At 37.9% G+C, this 18,771-nt stretch overlaps 1 pseudogene; it reads left to right on the plus strand.

Annotated features, from left to right (window-relative positions):
• Positions 1–3,140: 3,140 nt before the first annotated feature.
• On the plus strand, positions 3,141–4,467 carry LOC102965481 (annotated as a pseudogene).
• Positions 4,468–18,771: the final 14,304 nt, after the last annotated feature.

The raw sequence follows: 18,771 nt of genomic DNA on the forward strand, positions 1-18,771 counted from the left end.
TGGCATTAAGAGATCTAAGGAAAGTGCCAACCCAAATTGTCAGCAATGAAATTGTAACATGGCAATTACAGGATGATGTAATCAAAAATGCAAAAACGTGAAATGATGAGACATCAGGGGTTGGCTTTAAAATACTATAACAGGGGCAGCTGTGTGGCTCAGTCAGTTGAGTGTCCCACTTCGGCTCCGGTCATGATCTCATGGTTCATGAGTTTGAGCCCCACATCAGGCTCACGGCCATCAGTGCAGACCCTACTTCAGATCCTCTGTCCCCTTCTCTCTCTGCCCATCCCCCACTCATTCCCTCTCTCTCTCTCTCTCTTAAAAATAAATAAAAAACATGTTTTTAAAATGTTTTAAGAAGTAACAAAAAATAAAATACTATAGCAACAAAAATTAAGGATGGGCGGAAAGATAAAAATAGGGATGGATGAAGCAAATGTCAAATGTTGGTGACTGCTGAATAAAAGTGATGGTTATATAAAGGAATAATAAATTATTCATGTCACTTCTATAAAGGCTTGAAAACTTCCCTAGTAAGAAAAGGGATTTTAAAAATTAAAAAAGCAGTAAGAAGTACACAGCTCTTAAAACAACAACATAATTAAGAAATAACAACATCATTACTATTATTATTGAGTCTCTTGCTAGCTTCAAAAGTTTTAACTCAAAAGAGGAGTTTTATTTCTGCTGGTTTGTTCTTCATTTCTACTGTCATTAATAATCTTTGCTTTAAATCAAGTTCCTACATATATCAAAACTGAACTTCTTCAATGTCAGGGGAAGTCTGGTCCCTTCTAGGCTTTCCTCTCGTGTGGAGTCTGTCCACACACTGAAATTTAGGACTTTTAGAAGAATGACATAGTGACACGATGATCCCTCACCTGAGAGTCAGGCCACTTCTCTCATGCACCATTTGGTAGCCTTCCCTTTCACAACACAATTTACTCACTTCTAAAATGAGGGATTTGAATTCCATCTTTAAGATTCTTCTAATCTAAAATATTTTGATCTAACTGCAACAGTGGTTTCCTCAACCACTGATACACTACCTGTCACCTGCATCTGATAGATTGATAGAACTTGCTTTCTGTAACTTTACCCTAAAAGGATAAGAAAAAAAAAGGGGGGGGGTGTGCTACAGTAGCCTGTCTTCCTAGAGAATGAGGTGCATGTGTGCATGTGTGTGTGTGTGTGTGTGTGTGTGTGTGTGTGTGTATGACCTGCTTTTCTTGTTAAAAGTCAGATGCATAGAGGGGAAAATAGAAAAGTATACATCAAAATGTTAGCAATAAGGCAGTCTCTCCTTTGCTGTCCTATCTTCCACTCCCTAACAGTGTATTCAATAAATTTCTAACTCCTTTAAAAGCAAAAACAAAAACAAAACAAAAAAACCAAAATGTTAGCAATGATCATTTGGGGGTTATAAAATCAGGGTATTTTTTATTTTCTTCTTTTTGCTTTTTTTTTTTTTTACTTTTATTTTTCTACAATTACAAGACATCACTTAATTTTTTTAAATTACTACATACAAATGTTTTAAGAGATAAAATATACAAAAGTATCCTCTCCCTCCCCCAACATAAGCTCTTCTTCCCAGAGGCAACAAATAATATCAGTTTCTCAAAAATCCTACAAGAAATGGTCGTTCTATTTAAAGAAAATACTTGGACACTGCTTTTGTAATACGGAGAAAGAGTGTTTTAAAGAAAGAAAGAAAGAAATCCACCTACACTTGCTTTCTCTTCTAGGCCCCTTTTGCATTGTCCTGTCACTAGATTCTATTTTAGTTTGGTGAAGGCTCAGTAGCCAGAAGCCAATTCTGCATTCCTGACTCATTCAAGGGCTGTTTGACATCCCAGCAAGGAAAGCCCTTTGTTAGAAGGACTGAGGGGTCTTTCTATCTTAAATATATTTTCCACTCATTAAAGAGTAGAGGACATTTTCTTCTTTTTGTTTAAAACTATCCAGAAACACAGTGACTCATTTTAATAATCGTTTCTAGTAAAAAAGATGTTACATAGCTAGACAATGTATAATACTTATAAACATAATGGTTAGAAAATAATAATACAACAATTAACCTACATAAGAGATGGTAAGATACATAAGATTGGTAAAGTTAGCCAAAGTTGTAAATCAAATGAAGGGGGATAAAAGAATGCTAATTAACTGCCTCTGCGTAATTCTCATTTTACCTATTATGCTACCAGTTATTTTGAATTGTAACATCTTAATTTTGTTGCCTTAATATGGCATTCCTCCCCCCTGCATCACACTGCCACTCTTTGTTCAAGTCCTTTCCTCCCCGCCAATCTGTCAGCAGCTAAGGGCTAGAAGGGTGCCTATACATCTTACACCTTCTCACAAACAGCAAGAACTTAATGCCATTAATTGAACTATAAAATATAGATGTTGATAAAGATAAAGCACAGAGAACCTTTGGACTCTCAGTTTATTTTCTATAAACTATGGACAAGCTTATCTTCTTACCCTCAACAGTCTGATTTTATAAAGGCTAGTACTATATTGGTATTTTCCCAACAGAATTTACTACAAGGGCAATAGTAAACCTTAGCTTAAAATTAAAATAGACATTTGTTTCTAAAAAATTTTAAAGGCACCGAAATTTGAACCCAGATCATCTGATTCCTAAATGCAATAGCCTAAAAATGATGTTCAAGTGCCTCCCACATCCTACCAAGACATGTTGAACTAGGAGTTGAGCTGAGGGACTGGAAATAAGAAGAAAGGAGTGGCCCCAGTGGATGTCCCTGGGTAAATGCAATCAAACTTTTTTTTTTATAAGATTTTATTTTATTGTTTAAAGATCTTATTTTTATGTAATCTCTATACCCAACATTCTGTTTGAACTCACAGCCCCTGAAATCAAGAGTCCCATGCTCTGCCAACTGAGCCATCCAGGCACCCCTCAATCCAACTTTATTCAGGTGGGAGATTCTAGGTTATATAACAACCCACCAGGTACAGCAATATCCTGTCTAATGGCATCCAAACCCAGAAAAGTTAAATCTCAGGATATTCAGATTTCTGCACAGCTAATTTCCCAGAATATATTTGAGCAGGATCTGGTGCCCTGGACACAACAAATATATCAACAAATACCTGGACCTGGCATCATGGAGCTGGGAAGGGCCTCCACTATCTTTCTGGCACTCTCCGTGTCTACTCATCCTTATTGGCTGGAGACAGAGGACCAAAGGAGGAAAGCATCCCCCGCTCCACACTGATACACTTCCTGGGCAACTGTTGCAAGTCCCTACTGATGCCATTTTTCAGTCTTATATGAAGCTCAGGGAGAAATACGGCCCAGTCTTCACTGTGTACATGGGTCCCCAGCCAGTAGTTGTTTTATGTGGGCAGAAGCAGTGAAGGAGGCCCTGGTGCCTAGAGAAGATGAGTTCAGCAGCCGCAGAGAATTGGTTTCAATAAAGTGTAACTTCCGAAGTCATGGTGTAGATCTGGCTAATGGAGAATGATGGAATATTCTCTGATGCGTCTCCCTAACCATTCTTTTGGGTTTTGGGATAGGAAAATAGGGCACTGAGGAGTGGATCCAGGAGGAGACTGGCTTCTTAGTAGAGGTATGATAGAAGACAACAGGTGTTCCCACTGAACCCACCTTCTTCCTGAACCTCACTGTCTACAAAATCATCAGTTGGTTGTCTTCAGAAGCCACTTAGACTGTGAGGACAAGCAGTTCCTGAAGCTGCTGCACATGATCATTGAGAGTTTCACTGAGATGAGCACACCTTGGGCAAAGCTATATGACATGTATTCCAGAATCATGCAATATTTGCCAGGAAGACACAACTGCATCTACCACTTGTTAGAGGAGCTCAAGAACTTCATTGCCTCTAGGATCAAAATCAACAAAGCATCTCTTGACCCACAAAACCCTTGGGATTTCATTGACTGTTTACTCATCCAGATGCTCCAGGATAAAAATGATCCCCACATAGAATTCAATCTCATGAACTTGGTCCTTACCACTCTCAACATCTTCTTGGCTGGCACAGAGACTGTGAGCTCTATGCAATGTTGTGGATTTATGCTAATGATGAAGCATCCTAAGGTGAAAGCCAAGATTCATGAAGAGATTAAGTGATTGGACCACAGGTGTAGATAACCAAGTCAAAATGTCCTACACAGATGCTGTGATCCAGAAGATATAAAATCTGACAAATATTGTACCAAGGGTGTCCCCCATAATGTCATCCAGGGACATTCATTTCCAAGGCTACTTTCTGCCCAAAGGCACCAATGTGTTGCCCCCTGATTGGCTTTGTCCTCATAGACCCCAAATACTTACATTACCCAGATGCCTTCTATACCCAGCACTTCGTGGATGAGCAGGGCTGCTTCAAGAAGAATGAAGCCTTTGTATGCTTTTCTTCTGATAAGTCTCTATGGTCTAAGTTCTCCCTAGGAACATGTGAGATATGACCTCCAACAACTGGTCTATATTATTTTTTAAAGATTTTTTTTAAGATTTTATTTTTAAGTAATCTCTACACCCAACTCACAACCCCAAGATCAAGAGTCACACGCTCCACCAACTTAGCCAAACAGGCACCCTCATTGGTCTGTATCTGATGTTCAGGTCTGAATGGTAAGTTGAATGCTATTTTATAGAATCTTAGAATCCCAGAATCCCAGAATCATAGACTATTAGAACCAATGATTCTGACCATTAGAAAAGGAATTAACACTAAACAGTGGTCCGCAAACTTTTTCTGTTAAGGACCAAATAGAAAATAGTTTAGGTTTTTCCAGTCATACCCTCTCTGTCTGAACTATGGAATCTGAAAACTACTCACCCGCTACCATGTACTACAAAAGTGACCATGGACAGTACATAAATGAATAAGAATGTTTCTGAGGCCAAAAACCATCATTTATGAACACTGAAATTTGAATTTCATTGACTACACATGTCACAAAATATTATTATTCTTCAATTTTTCAACCATTTAAAACGTTAAAAACATTCTTAGTTTTGTTGAAGAATATTCAATTGAGTTAACTTGGATATCTTTAAAAAATTAGAAAAGGCAGACCTACAGAGTAAACTAGATGACTTTCCTGAAAGAAACTTAAATGGTACATTGAATCTGTCTGGCATTTAGGAGGTGTTAGGGAATATAGATAGACCTAAACAGAGCTTGTGTATTTAGATTATTTAAACTTCTTTAAACTGACGTGTTTTTATTTTTAAAGTTAAGGCTCCCATTTCCTCCACTGTTCTCAGTAGCAGAACAGCCTTGGATAAAAATGTTGACAAGATAATATTGGAAGGACCACAGTCATCTAGTCAACAAATATTTATGAGGAACTTACCACCTGACCTTTGAGAATGTAGTCTTTTCTTTCTAAACTGTAGAAACCAGGTCCACAGTTTAAAGGGCAGGAACAGAGCCATATGACATGCTAATGCGCTAGAATCCAATGACCTGCCCTCAGCCACTTGAATAAACATCCTCTAGATGCTGGCAAATGCACGGTCAGAAATACCGGAACCATTATCACAACAGATTCAAATTACATCCATAAACCTCAAAGACAAGACCAAAGGATTCTAGGAATCAACTCTGAGGAATACTGAAATATATGCATATTTCAATTACTTTTTTAAAATGTCTTATTTATTTTTAAGAGACAGAGCACGAGCAGGGTAGGGGCAGAGAGAGAGGTGGACAAGGATCCAAAGCGGGCTTTTCACTGGCAGCAGAGACCTGGATGCGGGGATCAAATGCATGAACTGTGAGATCATGACCTGAGCCAAAGTCAGATGCTCAACTGGCTGAGCCACCAAGGTGCCCCACATGTTTCAATTACATAAAAAAATAACCTTAAAATTAATATTTCTCTTATTTCAGGATTACCTGAGTGCCTTAGTCAGTCAAGCGTCCAACTCTTGATTTCACTCAGGTCATGATCTCACGGTTGCATTTGTGAGTTTGAGCCTCTCATTGGGCTCTGTGCCAAATGCTCAGAGCCTGCTTGGGATTCTCTCTCTACCTCTCTCTCTGTCCCTCCCTTGCTCGCATGTGTGTGTTCTGTCTCTCTCACAATAAATAAATAAACTTAAAAATATATATTTCTCTAATTTCAATTCAATAAACAATTATTCCATACCAATAGCATTCCACAGGGCTTATAGGTTAATGAAAAGAATGAAAAAGAGTTGTTCCTGCCAAGGCATATGTATTAGTCAATCATAAGACTTAAAATCTTAACAAAGTAAATATTAGCTAGTTTTAAGTTGCTGATATGCCTTTAAGTTTTCATCTTGGATTTTTCCTTGCTTGTGAACTGTCAAGACACAAGAGTTTAAGGTAAAACGTAAAAGATTTCCTTTTCCTTTCTACTCTTCTGTCATTATTTGTAGAGGTAACTACTGTCATCATATTAGAATCTATCATTTCAATTCAGTATTTCATTCCCCCAAATCTCTACTGTGGATTTTTCTTTACATGACCCCTCACTCTCTTCTACCACTTTCCTTTCTAGCAGGTTTTCTTGGGCAGCTATAGGGCAGGGACAACAGACACAGTACACAGAGTGGCTAGGAAATACACATGAAAGGCTGACACGGGTTGGAGACCTGGAAACTGGTGAACTTTAAGGAGTCTACAGGTGGTGGCTGCAAACTGAAGGAAAGTCACTGGCAAGCTCAGTGTGCCATATATACATATACGTATACATATACATACATGTATATGTATATGTATACGTATATGTATATGTATATATACACACACACACATATATATATACATATTTTTTTTTGAGAGAGAGAGAGAGAAGGTAAAAGTCCACAGTTTTATATGAAGACTTTTAAGCATTGGAAACTAATTAAAAATTTTTAATATAATGCAGCCAAACACACACACACCAAAAATATGACATCGACCCAACCTAGCCCATAAGTTGACAGCTACCTCTGCTTTCAATTTACAAGAAGATTCAGATTGGCCATAGAAATTTAGAACTGGAAAGGATTTTGAAAAGAACGGCTCTTATTCCAAATGACTGCCCTGCCTCAGTTTGAAGCTAAAGTTCTCTTTTCTGCTCATTATAGATCTTTGATAAAAAATTATATATAATTGCTGAAAAGTCCGTTTTGCTTGCTGTTTGCTACAAGTATTGTAAAACCTTTCCTGAATGTAACCCACCGTGTGTGGTAAATGGGTTATAAACCTCCTTAGGTAAAGTCTGATATGTGATGATATAAGCAATTATACGTAAACTAACCGGCATTTCTCGCTTCTGTAAACCTGCTTGCTTAACGCTTTCCTCACCTACCCTACCCCTTTCCCCCTTCCCCTTTTTCTTTCTCCCGCCACAAGTAACAGACAAAGCCTTCCCGCCTAAAGGACAGACAAAGGACGCCCAATCAGAAAACAACAAATGTCCTTACTTTAAAATCAGCCAATCAGGCCCCTCATAATTTAAAACCTCCCCTATGCTATTTGTCTCTGTCTATAAAAACGCTGTACCAACCTTGTTCGAGGCCCCTTTTTAACACGGGCGGCGAGTGTGTGGGGGACCAGGTTCAAACCTGCAATAAACGATCCCTGCCACTTGGCTTTGGCTCACGACTCTGGTGGTCTTTTGTGGGAGATTTCTGAACTTCGGGCATTACAATTTTAGAAATCATCAGGAGCAAACACTCTGTTTTATGGCAAAGAGAAACTGGCCCAGAAAGGAACTGTGGCTTCAGTACAAGTGAATCAGTGTTAATTGGTGATAAATTACCACACCGGACAGAGGACATGGATGCCCTCAAGTCCCTGTTCTCAAGCTGCTCACAGTCTAGCAGAAGAAAGAAACTGTGAATGTTTGGAAAGTAGTTTTATCAATGTCCATGCAATAATAAAAGATTGTTCAATGTACAGAAGAAATAAAACAAAGAAAGAAGTATCAAGTATCTGATGGCCAGTTAATGCCTGTCATCTCAACCCAAGTCTCTTCTCCAGCCTTAAGCTCTTCCTGCTCTACCATACTGCCTCTTGGTTCCCAAAAACAACCCCAATCCCTCCCACCAAGGAAATGTAGCAACATAAAACGTGACCATGCTTGCATATATGGAGGAAACCTGCCAGCATTTAGAATGCCGCAATCTGTGAAAGCAAAGAAACACTTGGCCTTTAATTTTAACAATATGGTGGCTCAGCTAACACAGCACTGGAATCAGAAAACAGAAGTCTAGTCTTGGCTCAGCCATTAACTAGCCAAAAGACTAAGCAAATATGTAAACTGATGAGGTTAGACTACAAGGCGACTTAAGGAGCTGCCTGCCAGTTTGGTGATTCTAAGACATTTTATGACAGATTTCATTGAAGTTCAAAGAAGAAAGATATCATTGTGGGCAGGAAATGTCAGGGAAAACTTTGCAGAGGAGCGATGGATTAGATTAGGTCCTAAAGGATGAGAAGGATTAAGTAGCAGTGGGGGAGGGATGGAATTAGAAGCAGGGGAGGGGAAAGCTGAAGGAAATAGTTTTAGCAAAAATGTAGGGACAGGAATGCACCCAGAGATATGCTAAGGTGTGGAGGGAGTTTACAACAGATGGCAGAGGTTTTATCTCTAAAGTAGGAAGTGAGGTCCATGTGCATAAAGAATCCCAAGAGAATTCTTAAGGCTTGAAGAAGTGGGGCAAATTTTTGGATCTTTTCTTCTGGGGGCTGTGCTGAGTGAGGGTTCAAGAAGGGATGTTGCAGCAGAGGTGAGAAGCTTTGCTTAAGAAAGGCTATGAAATTTTAGTGAGTTACTTTTACTCTTAGTAAAAAGAAGAAGGGAAATAGAGTTTGGGGTGTGCTCTGGTGTTTTTGCCACCATTACTAAGACTTATTTCATGAGGGCAAACGACCACTGAAGGCAAGACTTCTTATACGCGTGCCACAGACTGATGCCCTCATCCAGGAACTACCATTGTTTTAGGAGACAGAAATTAACGGAAGAAAAATCAACCCTTTATTCATTCATCAGTCTTCTACTGAGTTCTTTATCAGACACTTTGGAACCTCACTCTCTTTCTGGTCCTCATTAAATTGACATTACTTTCTGCTCTTTACCATCTGTTTCTACCCTGAGAGATACTTGTAGGTTATCCATAGAGAGCACTGCTCTTGCCGCTGGGACACGGTTGGAATGAGGTGAAACAAGTGAGGCACTTTTTCTCTGGGTAATTACATTTGGGTCAATCAATGCTTCTCTGCTTCATTCTCAGCCTGGCCTTGAAGTATACACACAGCCTTTCTCACCAGTTCTCCCAAACAACCCTCCCCTGCCTGGGACTATCTCTTTCCCCTCACCGCCTTCATTTCATACCAGTGCTGTTCTCAGAAACCTTCCTACCAGCTTAGTTCCTCATTCTCTTCAGGCCTCGGTTTCCCGTTCTTTTCTCTAGCCCTAGGCCTTTTCCTTCTTAGGACTCCTCATTGTCTCACCTGGTGCTTCCCCTGGGCTCAGAGCACCTGTCTTGCCTCATCTGCTGAGATTTGAAAAACTGTGCAGGCAGGTGGTAGAAAGAAATTTGGAGGAATCTCAAAGTCCATAGATACAAACGATATACACAAGTGTTCGTGTGTGTGTGTGTGTGTGTGTGTGTGTGTGTGTGTGTGTGGAAATGATATATATGATAGTAATCAATAAATCTGGTTAAAAGAAAGTGTGCTGAGATCCTTGTCTGCACCTATAACTCATCCAGACATAAATACATAAAAGTTTGAAGGGTGATTTTTCTAAAAACAATGGCAGACTTTTTCCCTACTTAGTGAATTTCTGAAGGGCTTCCGTTACTCTCTTTCTTTGATGTGTGGAATGGGGCAGAGTGTCCGGGGGGCTTTCTTTAACCACTGACTCCTCCTGTTCCTCTTCAATTAACCTGAGATTTACTCCCTCAGTATCTGCTACCTTTAACAGAAAGCAAATGTTCTTATAGATAAAATGAAGCCTAATAATGTCCATGCTCTACTGCATGGAAACAAACAGGTGTGTATATAGTATTGATCTATTTGGATTTTTCTCATTCATGATCACTAGGGTAATCAAAAAAGTTGGACATGAGGCATATTTTTTGGGTTTCTAAGTAAGAAATTGTGGAAATAAGAAAATAATGTGTTAGAAGGTGCCTAGGTTTGAATAATACTGAAATGAACACCTTTTATATTCCATGATAAGCCTCTATATATATTTTTCTTATTAAATTTTTTTTAAACGTTTTATTTATTTTTGAGACAGGGAGAGATAGAGCATGAACAGGGGAGGGTCAGAGAGAGGGAGACACAGAATCTGAAACAGGCTCCAGGCTCTGAGCTGTCAGCACAGAGCCCGACGCGGGGCTTGAACCCACGGACCGCGAGATCATGACCTGAGCCGAGAGATCATGACCTGAGCCGAAGTCGGCCGCTTAACCAACTGAGCCACCCAGGTGCCCCAAGCCTCTATATATTAAAAAAAAAATCCTTCCTCTTTATCCAGCACCATCCAGGAACATTACAGGGCAATCCTAGAAAATACTGCTGTGATTGTTTTCAATCCGGTGATTCTATTCAGACAATCTAGCTCACAAACTCTGCAGGGATGGGGATAGCTGACTTTGGTAAATTTTAGAGTAAACAACCCATGCTTTTCCATACATTTTCTGAATGTAACATTTTCTTCCAAATTCCAAAATTTACTTTGATCCATCAACAAGTGCTTGCCATTAGTATCTATGATCTACTTTTATACTTAAGTACAGAGCAACCCAAGACATTTTTCCACCAGAAACAAAATCTTCACCTATGCGGTACGAATAACATCACTGGAGATTTTATCTATGGTGATAACTGATGAAATGTACACGGGTCAAAAAGAATCAATTAAAGGGAGGGGCGCCCAGCTGGCTTAGTCACTGGAGCATGTGACTCTTGGTCTCAGGGGTCCTGAGTCTGCTTCCTACATTGGGGTTACAGATTACTTTAGAAAATTAAATAAAATCTTTAAAAGTATCAATTAAAGGTGATTGAGAATCATGAGTCAGTACTATACCTTTATTTTAAAGAACCAAATCTTCTTTTCCCTGCTATTTATGAAGTTAATAATGTGTAATTCTTGTTTCCAATAATCCAAGCATTTAAAAAATATAGGTATGTTTCAAGATGTTCTCCAACCAAGTGGTTTTCAATTGCCCTGCTTTAAGGGGACTATAAAACATGTACGTACATGAGTTCCTGTAGGCATCCATTTTCAGAGCATATCCAGGACAAAATCATGTTGAGAACTTCAGGCCCAAAGGCAGCAGGAGCCAGAGAAAAAACAGGAAGGTCAAACAGCAATGTATTGTCTGTGCATGAAATTAACATACCCTCCTAGGTTAAAGATAAAGCAAACAAGAAAGAAAAGCAGATTTCAGGAACAAAGAATTTATCACTATGAACTGACCCTCTTCAGAGACTAAGGACAGCTGGTCACACATGTTCCTAGAAGACATACTTTGTTTCAGGCTCATTATGAAGGCGTTCTCTACATTTCCTCAGCAAGCTCAGGTCTAGTAAGTCTGAATTAGATTTACCACCACGTGGGGACCTTGAAACTTATTTCTGACTTGCCACACCACATTTACTCTAAAAAACCCATGATGATCATTCTAATTTGCCATCTTACAATTGTTACACAGTAAACATGTCTGTGTAAACAAGCAAATCAGATGGTATTCCGCTCCAGATTAAAAACTGGTTTTTGCTTGGGGCATCCCTTGTCAAGTGGTATGGGAATCCAAGAACAAGACAGTCTTCCAGAAGAGCTTTTGGTGTTATACATCATACAATATTAATCACCACATTTTCCTGATGTACTGAAGATATTGAAATTAGTTGAAGTATGCTTACCAAAAGATACATGTACGAAAACAGCTTTTACTACCTCTCGATAGCTCATGGAGAGCTTATATTCTAGAATAATAGGCAAATCTTTTCATCAATGAGAAAAAGTTCATAAAATATATTTGATGACATCTTTGGGAACTCTCTACAATAGAAATTAATTCATTGTGCAGGGATTATACCAAAAACATGAGCAGGTATCAGTATTCAACTTTTGTCTCACAATTAATACCTCTTTTCATCCCCTAAGATATTTAAGAGTTAAAGTCTGTTATTTAATGTAGATTGTTATTGTGTCCTATCACTCTTCATACTTTTCCCACCTTCTTTTCATTCTCAGTATTAAGAAGGGAAATGGCTTTCGATAAGCAGAACCAAATTTAGAGAACCACCATTAAAATAAATCAGAGCAAAAGCACTTCGCTTAATCGGAAGCACTTATTTACTTATTAATTTGAAAAAATAAATCTTCTCTTAAATTCAGTGCTTTCGTGTAAAATCATGCTTCGCTCCCCACCCCCAACAGTTCCTAGGAGAAAACAACCATCTTCCATCTCCCCAACAAAAGGTATTCACCTAATCAATTTGCGCATAAACCACTCATTTTCACATGCAAATATTCTTGTGTATTACCATTTTGCACATTTGAATGTGATTTTTACATTTAAAGTCCGGTGGCAAGGCTTTAGACATCCCAGCCTGTGGTCTACGGATTAAGATTTCTTTTCTAATTATCATGTCCTTTTGGTGCTAATGTGTTTGTTCCTTATTAGTGCCACTCACTGACCTGGATGTAAGCCAGATTAAAAGAAATTCCTTTGATTTTCCTCGTTTCAAAGATACAAAAGAATTTCTCACTTTGAAAATCCGCACAGTTTGGGTGAAGAATGTATCACCTCAGGATGTTGATACCCTTTATTATAATTTATGCTCTTAGGAATTCCTCAACCTTAGAAGATCTGGTTACTGTTCCTCTCTTCTTTTTGAGAAATGTAAAGGTAATGTCTGCTGCTTTAAGTCTGACACCATTAATTGTACTCAATTCCCAAAATAATGTAATACATGTTGAAATTCATTTCAGGGATCTCATAAATATGTGAGTACAGTTATAAACCTACTTACTGCTTAAAATCGGATTTCTGAATATATTTGAAGTATTTGCAGAAAAATAAAACCATATCTTTTGTCATCAAATAGGAATAACTTTAACTTCCATCAGGTTTTCTCTGTTATGCTTGATTAAAATTTACCTTATTATTTAAACCTATCTTAAATTATAAAAATGAACAAACTCCTTTAGATTAACGTGTCAAGTTATTTGTCTCTATTTTACAAATCTTCATGTGATACTAAATATTACTTAACAGTAAAGCATGTGCATAAGCTAAGGAACACATCATCCGTACCTTTCCAATACAAGAGAAATGATGATATCATTTGCATGTCAGGAGAGAGAGGTATTCAAAGGCATTTTCTGGTTCCCAAGTTAATTCTGCTACTTCACAAACCAAACAGCATCTTATCTAGACTCTCCTTTATTTACATCATACTTAAGAGTTGAAAAAGCAGTTTTCACTGAAGTTAAACGCAAATAATGTGCTCTTGAAATATATTTGGAAAACTAGTCTCAGGTTAATATAATTTTTCTACTTTCTTAATTCTTGTACATGATGATCAACAAAAGCTGGTTATACCTACTAACTTCATTGTAATCCCCCAAATTTTTGATCTTTTCTAAGAACTTCCAAAATATCTTAGCCACTGCATAATTGAAAATTCAGTAGATTCCTTTAATGGGCTGAAGTGAGAAGGGGTGGGTAAGAGGACAAGGTGAATACTGTGTTGCAAAAAACAGAATTTTTAAAATCGTTTTTATGTATGAATTTATACCTCAGGCATATGTGTTGTGACCTGTGTGATAGGTGAATACATGTTACTGATTTTTACAAATTAGTCAAGGAAGAAGTAAGTAGTGAAGAAAGAAAAGGGCTGATAAATGTGATTACCTACTTATGAATATATGAAGAAAAAACATGATAAATGGAATCCAAGGATTCCAATTCCACCAGGAAAGAATTATTTGATCGTATGTGACACATATATAAAAAGGCCTCACAAGTCACTTAGAAAGAGTCCAAAGCACCAATAAAAAATGACAAAGACTGTGTACAGACATTTACAAATAGGGAAATAAAAATAGCTAATAGGCTTACAAAAATATATTTAAACTGATGACAAAAGAAGAAATACATGCTAACCAAATGAAATGTATTTTGGCTATCAGACTAGCAAAGATTAAAAAATAAGAGAAAATAGTTAATATTGGGAAGCATTTGCCAGAACAGGCACTCTGATACTCTTTTTAAGCAGGAATGTAAATTTGTGCCATAACTGCAGAGGACAACATATACTAAAATTTAAAATGCATATAGTCTGACCCAGAAATTCTACTTTTAGGATCTCATCATAAGGAAATAATATAGATAACATGAAAAACTGGCAACAATGATTTGCAACTAGTGGATGGAACTGGAGGGTCTTATATGCTGAGTGAAATTAGTCAGAGAAAGACAAAAATCACACGACTTCACTCATATGAGGACTTTAAGAGACAAAACAGATGAACATAAGGGAAAGGAAACAAAAATAAAATAAAAACAGGTAGGGGGACAAAACAGAAGACACTCATAAAGATGGAGAACAAACTGAGGGTTACTGGAGGGGCTGTGGGAGGGGGATGGGCTAAGTGGGTAAGGGGCACTAAGGAATCTATCTACTCCTGAAATCATTGTTGCACTATATGCTAACTAATTTGGATGTAAATTTAAAAACAAACAAACAAACAAGCAAACAAACTGGCAACAATGGAAAGGTCTCAAAGAGTAGAATTATCCATTAAATTTAATACTCTATAGCCATTCAATAAATCTATCTGTGCTATTGTATCCAAATGTTAATGAGAAATATAAAATATAGAATAATATATCTCTAAGTGTTGGTTTAAGCAACCAACTTGTGAAAAAGATGTAAGACTGTTTACTACGGGAGTTATCTTTAGAGAAGAAAGCTATGAAAGATCGCCATTTCCCTTTGATATGTTTCTAGAGTGTTTGATGATTTACAAGCATATATTATGCCGTAACCAGAAAATTGCACACTTTTAAATAAAATTCATTATGTAGGATTAAAATAAAATATGTAAATAATAACTTAGTAAGCAAAGTGAACTGTATAAAATTCTACTATATAGGACTTGCCAGGTGTCAGCCAAAGAGAACTGCCTTCACTTTCACACTTCTGTTTTAAATGGAAAGGAAAGATTATAGAACAACCATTAAAATGGCAAGACTGGATAAAAATCCAGTTCCCTAATAACTGTTATTGACCAAGCAAGGTAGTGAGCTGATATGGAAAAAGATTTGCTTTTACAGCCTGAGGAAGATTAGAGTTCCATACTCTTCATGCAAAGGATCAGAGTCAATATTTGGGCTTTGATCTGTTATGGTAGCCCCCATAGATCTCAAAAGGAGATAGGGAATGAGGGCTAATCCCCCAAATCTCATGAATTGTCATTGAACCATCATCTGACATTTGGATCATCTGACATTTTATTCTGGGGGACTTTTCTGCAATTTTACTTTTACTTTGTTCTAAGAATGAAAACATATCTGTTCATGTTACTCCTGTACTTGCAAATCTATTATGGGTGACCATTGTTCAAAGGATAATGCCCTAACTCTTCCTTATCAAGACAAACAAGGCCCTTAACATTCTGGCCCCAACCTACCTGAACCAGCCTTATCTAGGGTCTCTGTTCATCCAACTCCACACCCCCCCCTCCCCCCACACTCTCTCTCTCTCTCTCTCTCTCTCTCTCTCTTTCTCTCTCTTTCTCTCTTTCTCTCTCTCTCTCTCTCATTCTTTCATCAGTACAAAGTTTAAGAAGGATGCCATGCTAACATAGAATGGATTTCATCTCCTCTCTGAAGACCTTCCTCAGGTTTGCATGGTATTTATCACACTTTTGTTTAAGTGTTTATTCCCTTTTCTAAACAGTAACCTATTCAAGTAAAGGGGCCATGTATTTAGCATCTAGTACCTGAAACGTTGTTACATCATAACTATATCAATTAGTAAGGAAAATGCTTTATGCAGTTGTTTGAGTCCAATGCCAATTATAGAGATGTACAAACAAGCTGTTTTACAGGAAGAATAATAACATCTAAATGTAATGGTGAAGAAAAAACAAAATCGTAATTCTAAATTCTATCCAGAACGAACTCTGACTATGAATGCTTGCACTAGACAACGCTATGAACCCTAAGGCTGCTCTGCCACCCACACTTCCTAATTCCAGCCCTTAGAGAGAGCACGGACAGGACAGGCTTTGTCTGTCAAGACGACAATGTAAGGAAAAGGAAGCTCTCTGGGTAGGGCCAAGTGTAGGGGTACCAGACTTGTTGGGAAGAAGATGTCTTATTGGAAAGTGCTTTTAGAAAAGGGGAAGCCTATTCGTTAGGGAAAAGACTAATGAGAGCAGTTAGATCACAGAAGGAAAGGAAGTTGAGCTAATCTCTTTCTCTTGTGTGTTGATGCCTGGGTGCAAAAGGCAGAGCTGAATCTCTGGATGCAGAAGCACATGATAAATGATGGTTGCTAGGGAGAGAGTGGTTGTCATATGAGATAATAATCCTTCGGAGAATAATGCCTTTGCCCTTTTGGTAATAGCTATTTGTTTCTGCTTTTCCTTTTTTTTTTTTTTTTTCTCCCTCTTCAGAACCTGGACTAGAATATTGACAGCTAACCACATTTAAAGGAGCCGGATGGTGGTGAGAATTTGGAAAATAAAACATCCAAGCTAGAAAAATCATCCTGTAACCAAAATGTTTACTTCTTAAAGTTTTTTTTCCCAAGAAAACCACTACCATTCATTGAATGATTCATATAACATATATCTTATGCCTTCTCTGCACTATGCCCTGTGCTAGACACTGGGAATAAGATGAATAAGACATAGTCCATGCCTTTAAGGATGTGACAGATGTTACCAAAAAGAAGTGCAGTAAGCTGTTGTAGGCGACAGTAATGCAAGCCTGTAAAGGTGGAGGCAGAGCACAAAGAAGGGCTGATGCATTCAACCTTGGAGACTCAGAAAAGCCTCCCATAGAGGGGTGACTCTTGAGAGGACTTAGAAAGAGAAGTAGACTCCTTGGTTGAAAGGGAGGGGGAAGACTTGGGATCTAAACAAAGGAATTTGGATGAGAAGCAAAAATTTCCCGGCCCATTCAGAGACCTGGGGCCCTGAAGTCCCTGAAGGTCAAAAGGGACAAGCAAGACTTTGGAGAACCTCAGAAGCCTTATTAAGAATTTGGACTTTCTGTTAAAGGTAATGAAGAATCATTTAATTGTTTCAAGCAAGGAATTATATCTTTATAAGCCTTTATAAAATGTGAGTTTATTAAAGATCTCTTTAGTGGTAAAGGACAAACTAGAACAGCGTGAGACTAGAGACAGGCTAGGAAGAGACAAGAGAGAAAGGAAGCAAAAGAACACAGGGGACATGTAAGAGTCACTACCTGATCATCCTACCTGGGGGAGGGGAGGAACAATACTGGCAATGATTTAATTTTGATCTATTATTTTAGTATAAAAATGCATTATACAGCCCTTCTCTCAGCCCCAAAAACTCTGATCATATTTTTCTGATAAATTGTAAAGAAAGCATACTGATGTTTTCTGGCCCTGCATGAACATTAGTGCTAATTATGCACTTGCATCTAGAGCAGACCAGGTTTCTAACACAGAGCAAACTGTCACCCTCTTGGAAATAAGTAAACAGAGAAACCACTAATTAAAACAGTAACCTGACATTTACCTGGGCTTTCTTACAGCTAGAAAGAATCCCCTAGGATTAACAGCGATCCAATCAATCTGGAGTATGTTGAAGTTCCCGCATCTTAGTGCAGAAAATACAACATATGTTTATGCCGAGAGATTGAAGATTGTGCTCCTAAAGTATCTATCGTTCAATAAATATGTCACGATTGTTTCTGTAAACAAAATATTTTAGATATAAACTTTAAAAATATATGTAAGAATATATATATTATATATATATAATATATATTACTTTTAGATGGCTTACAACTTTATCCACTATGTTTAATATTGTAAATGATACCTGTTACTTCGTTCTCATTTTTTTTTAAGTTTATTTATTTATTTTGAGAGAGACAGACAGAGTGTGGAGCAGGGGAGGGGTGGCAAGAGAGGGAGAGAGAGAATCCCAAGCAGGCTTCATGCTGTCAGCACAGAGCCCAACACGGGGCTCAACCCACAAACCTTGAGATGAGACTAAATTGAGAGTCCCATCTTTAACTGACTGAGTCACCCAGGTGCCTCCTTCTTTCTCATTATTAACGCAAGACAACAATTGGGGAAATACAGAAAGTATTAAGAGGAAAATAGAACAATGATTCAAACTATCATTAATGACAAACCTTGCATCATCTTGTTTCCCTTCTTTCCCTCAACAACCATATTCATCAGGAAGTCTGTGAACTCTGTCTCTTAAATATTCAATACCATTCACTTTTCTCTACCTCTATTGATGGCACTAATCCAAATTACCATGATCTCTTCCATGGATTACTGTACTGCCTTCACCAGTCATGCTAACACTCTTGTCCTCATTGCACCTAAGCACCACACAGTGGCAAGTGATTTTTTTAAACATAATTCAGATGATCACTCACCTACATAATATCTTTTCATGTGGTGACAGATTACTAATAAGCAACTCTTTATAGAAGTTCTTCATCATGACAATGACCTTTTGCCCAACAAAATAACTCCTGCAGTTTTTCTCCACTTAATT

This window comes from Panthera tigris, chromosome B1, assembly GCF_018350195.1.
Source record: "Panthera tigris isolate Pti1 chromosome B1, P.tigris_Pti1_mat1.1, whole genome shotgun sequence".
Lineage (NCBI taxonomy): Eukaryota > Metazoa > Chordata > Mammalia > Carnivora > Felidae > Panthera > Panthera tigris.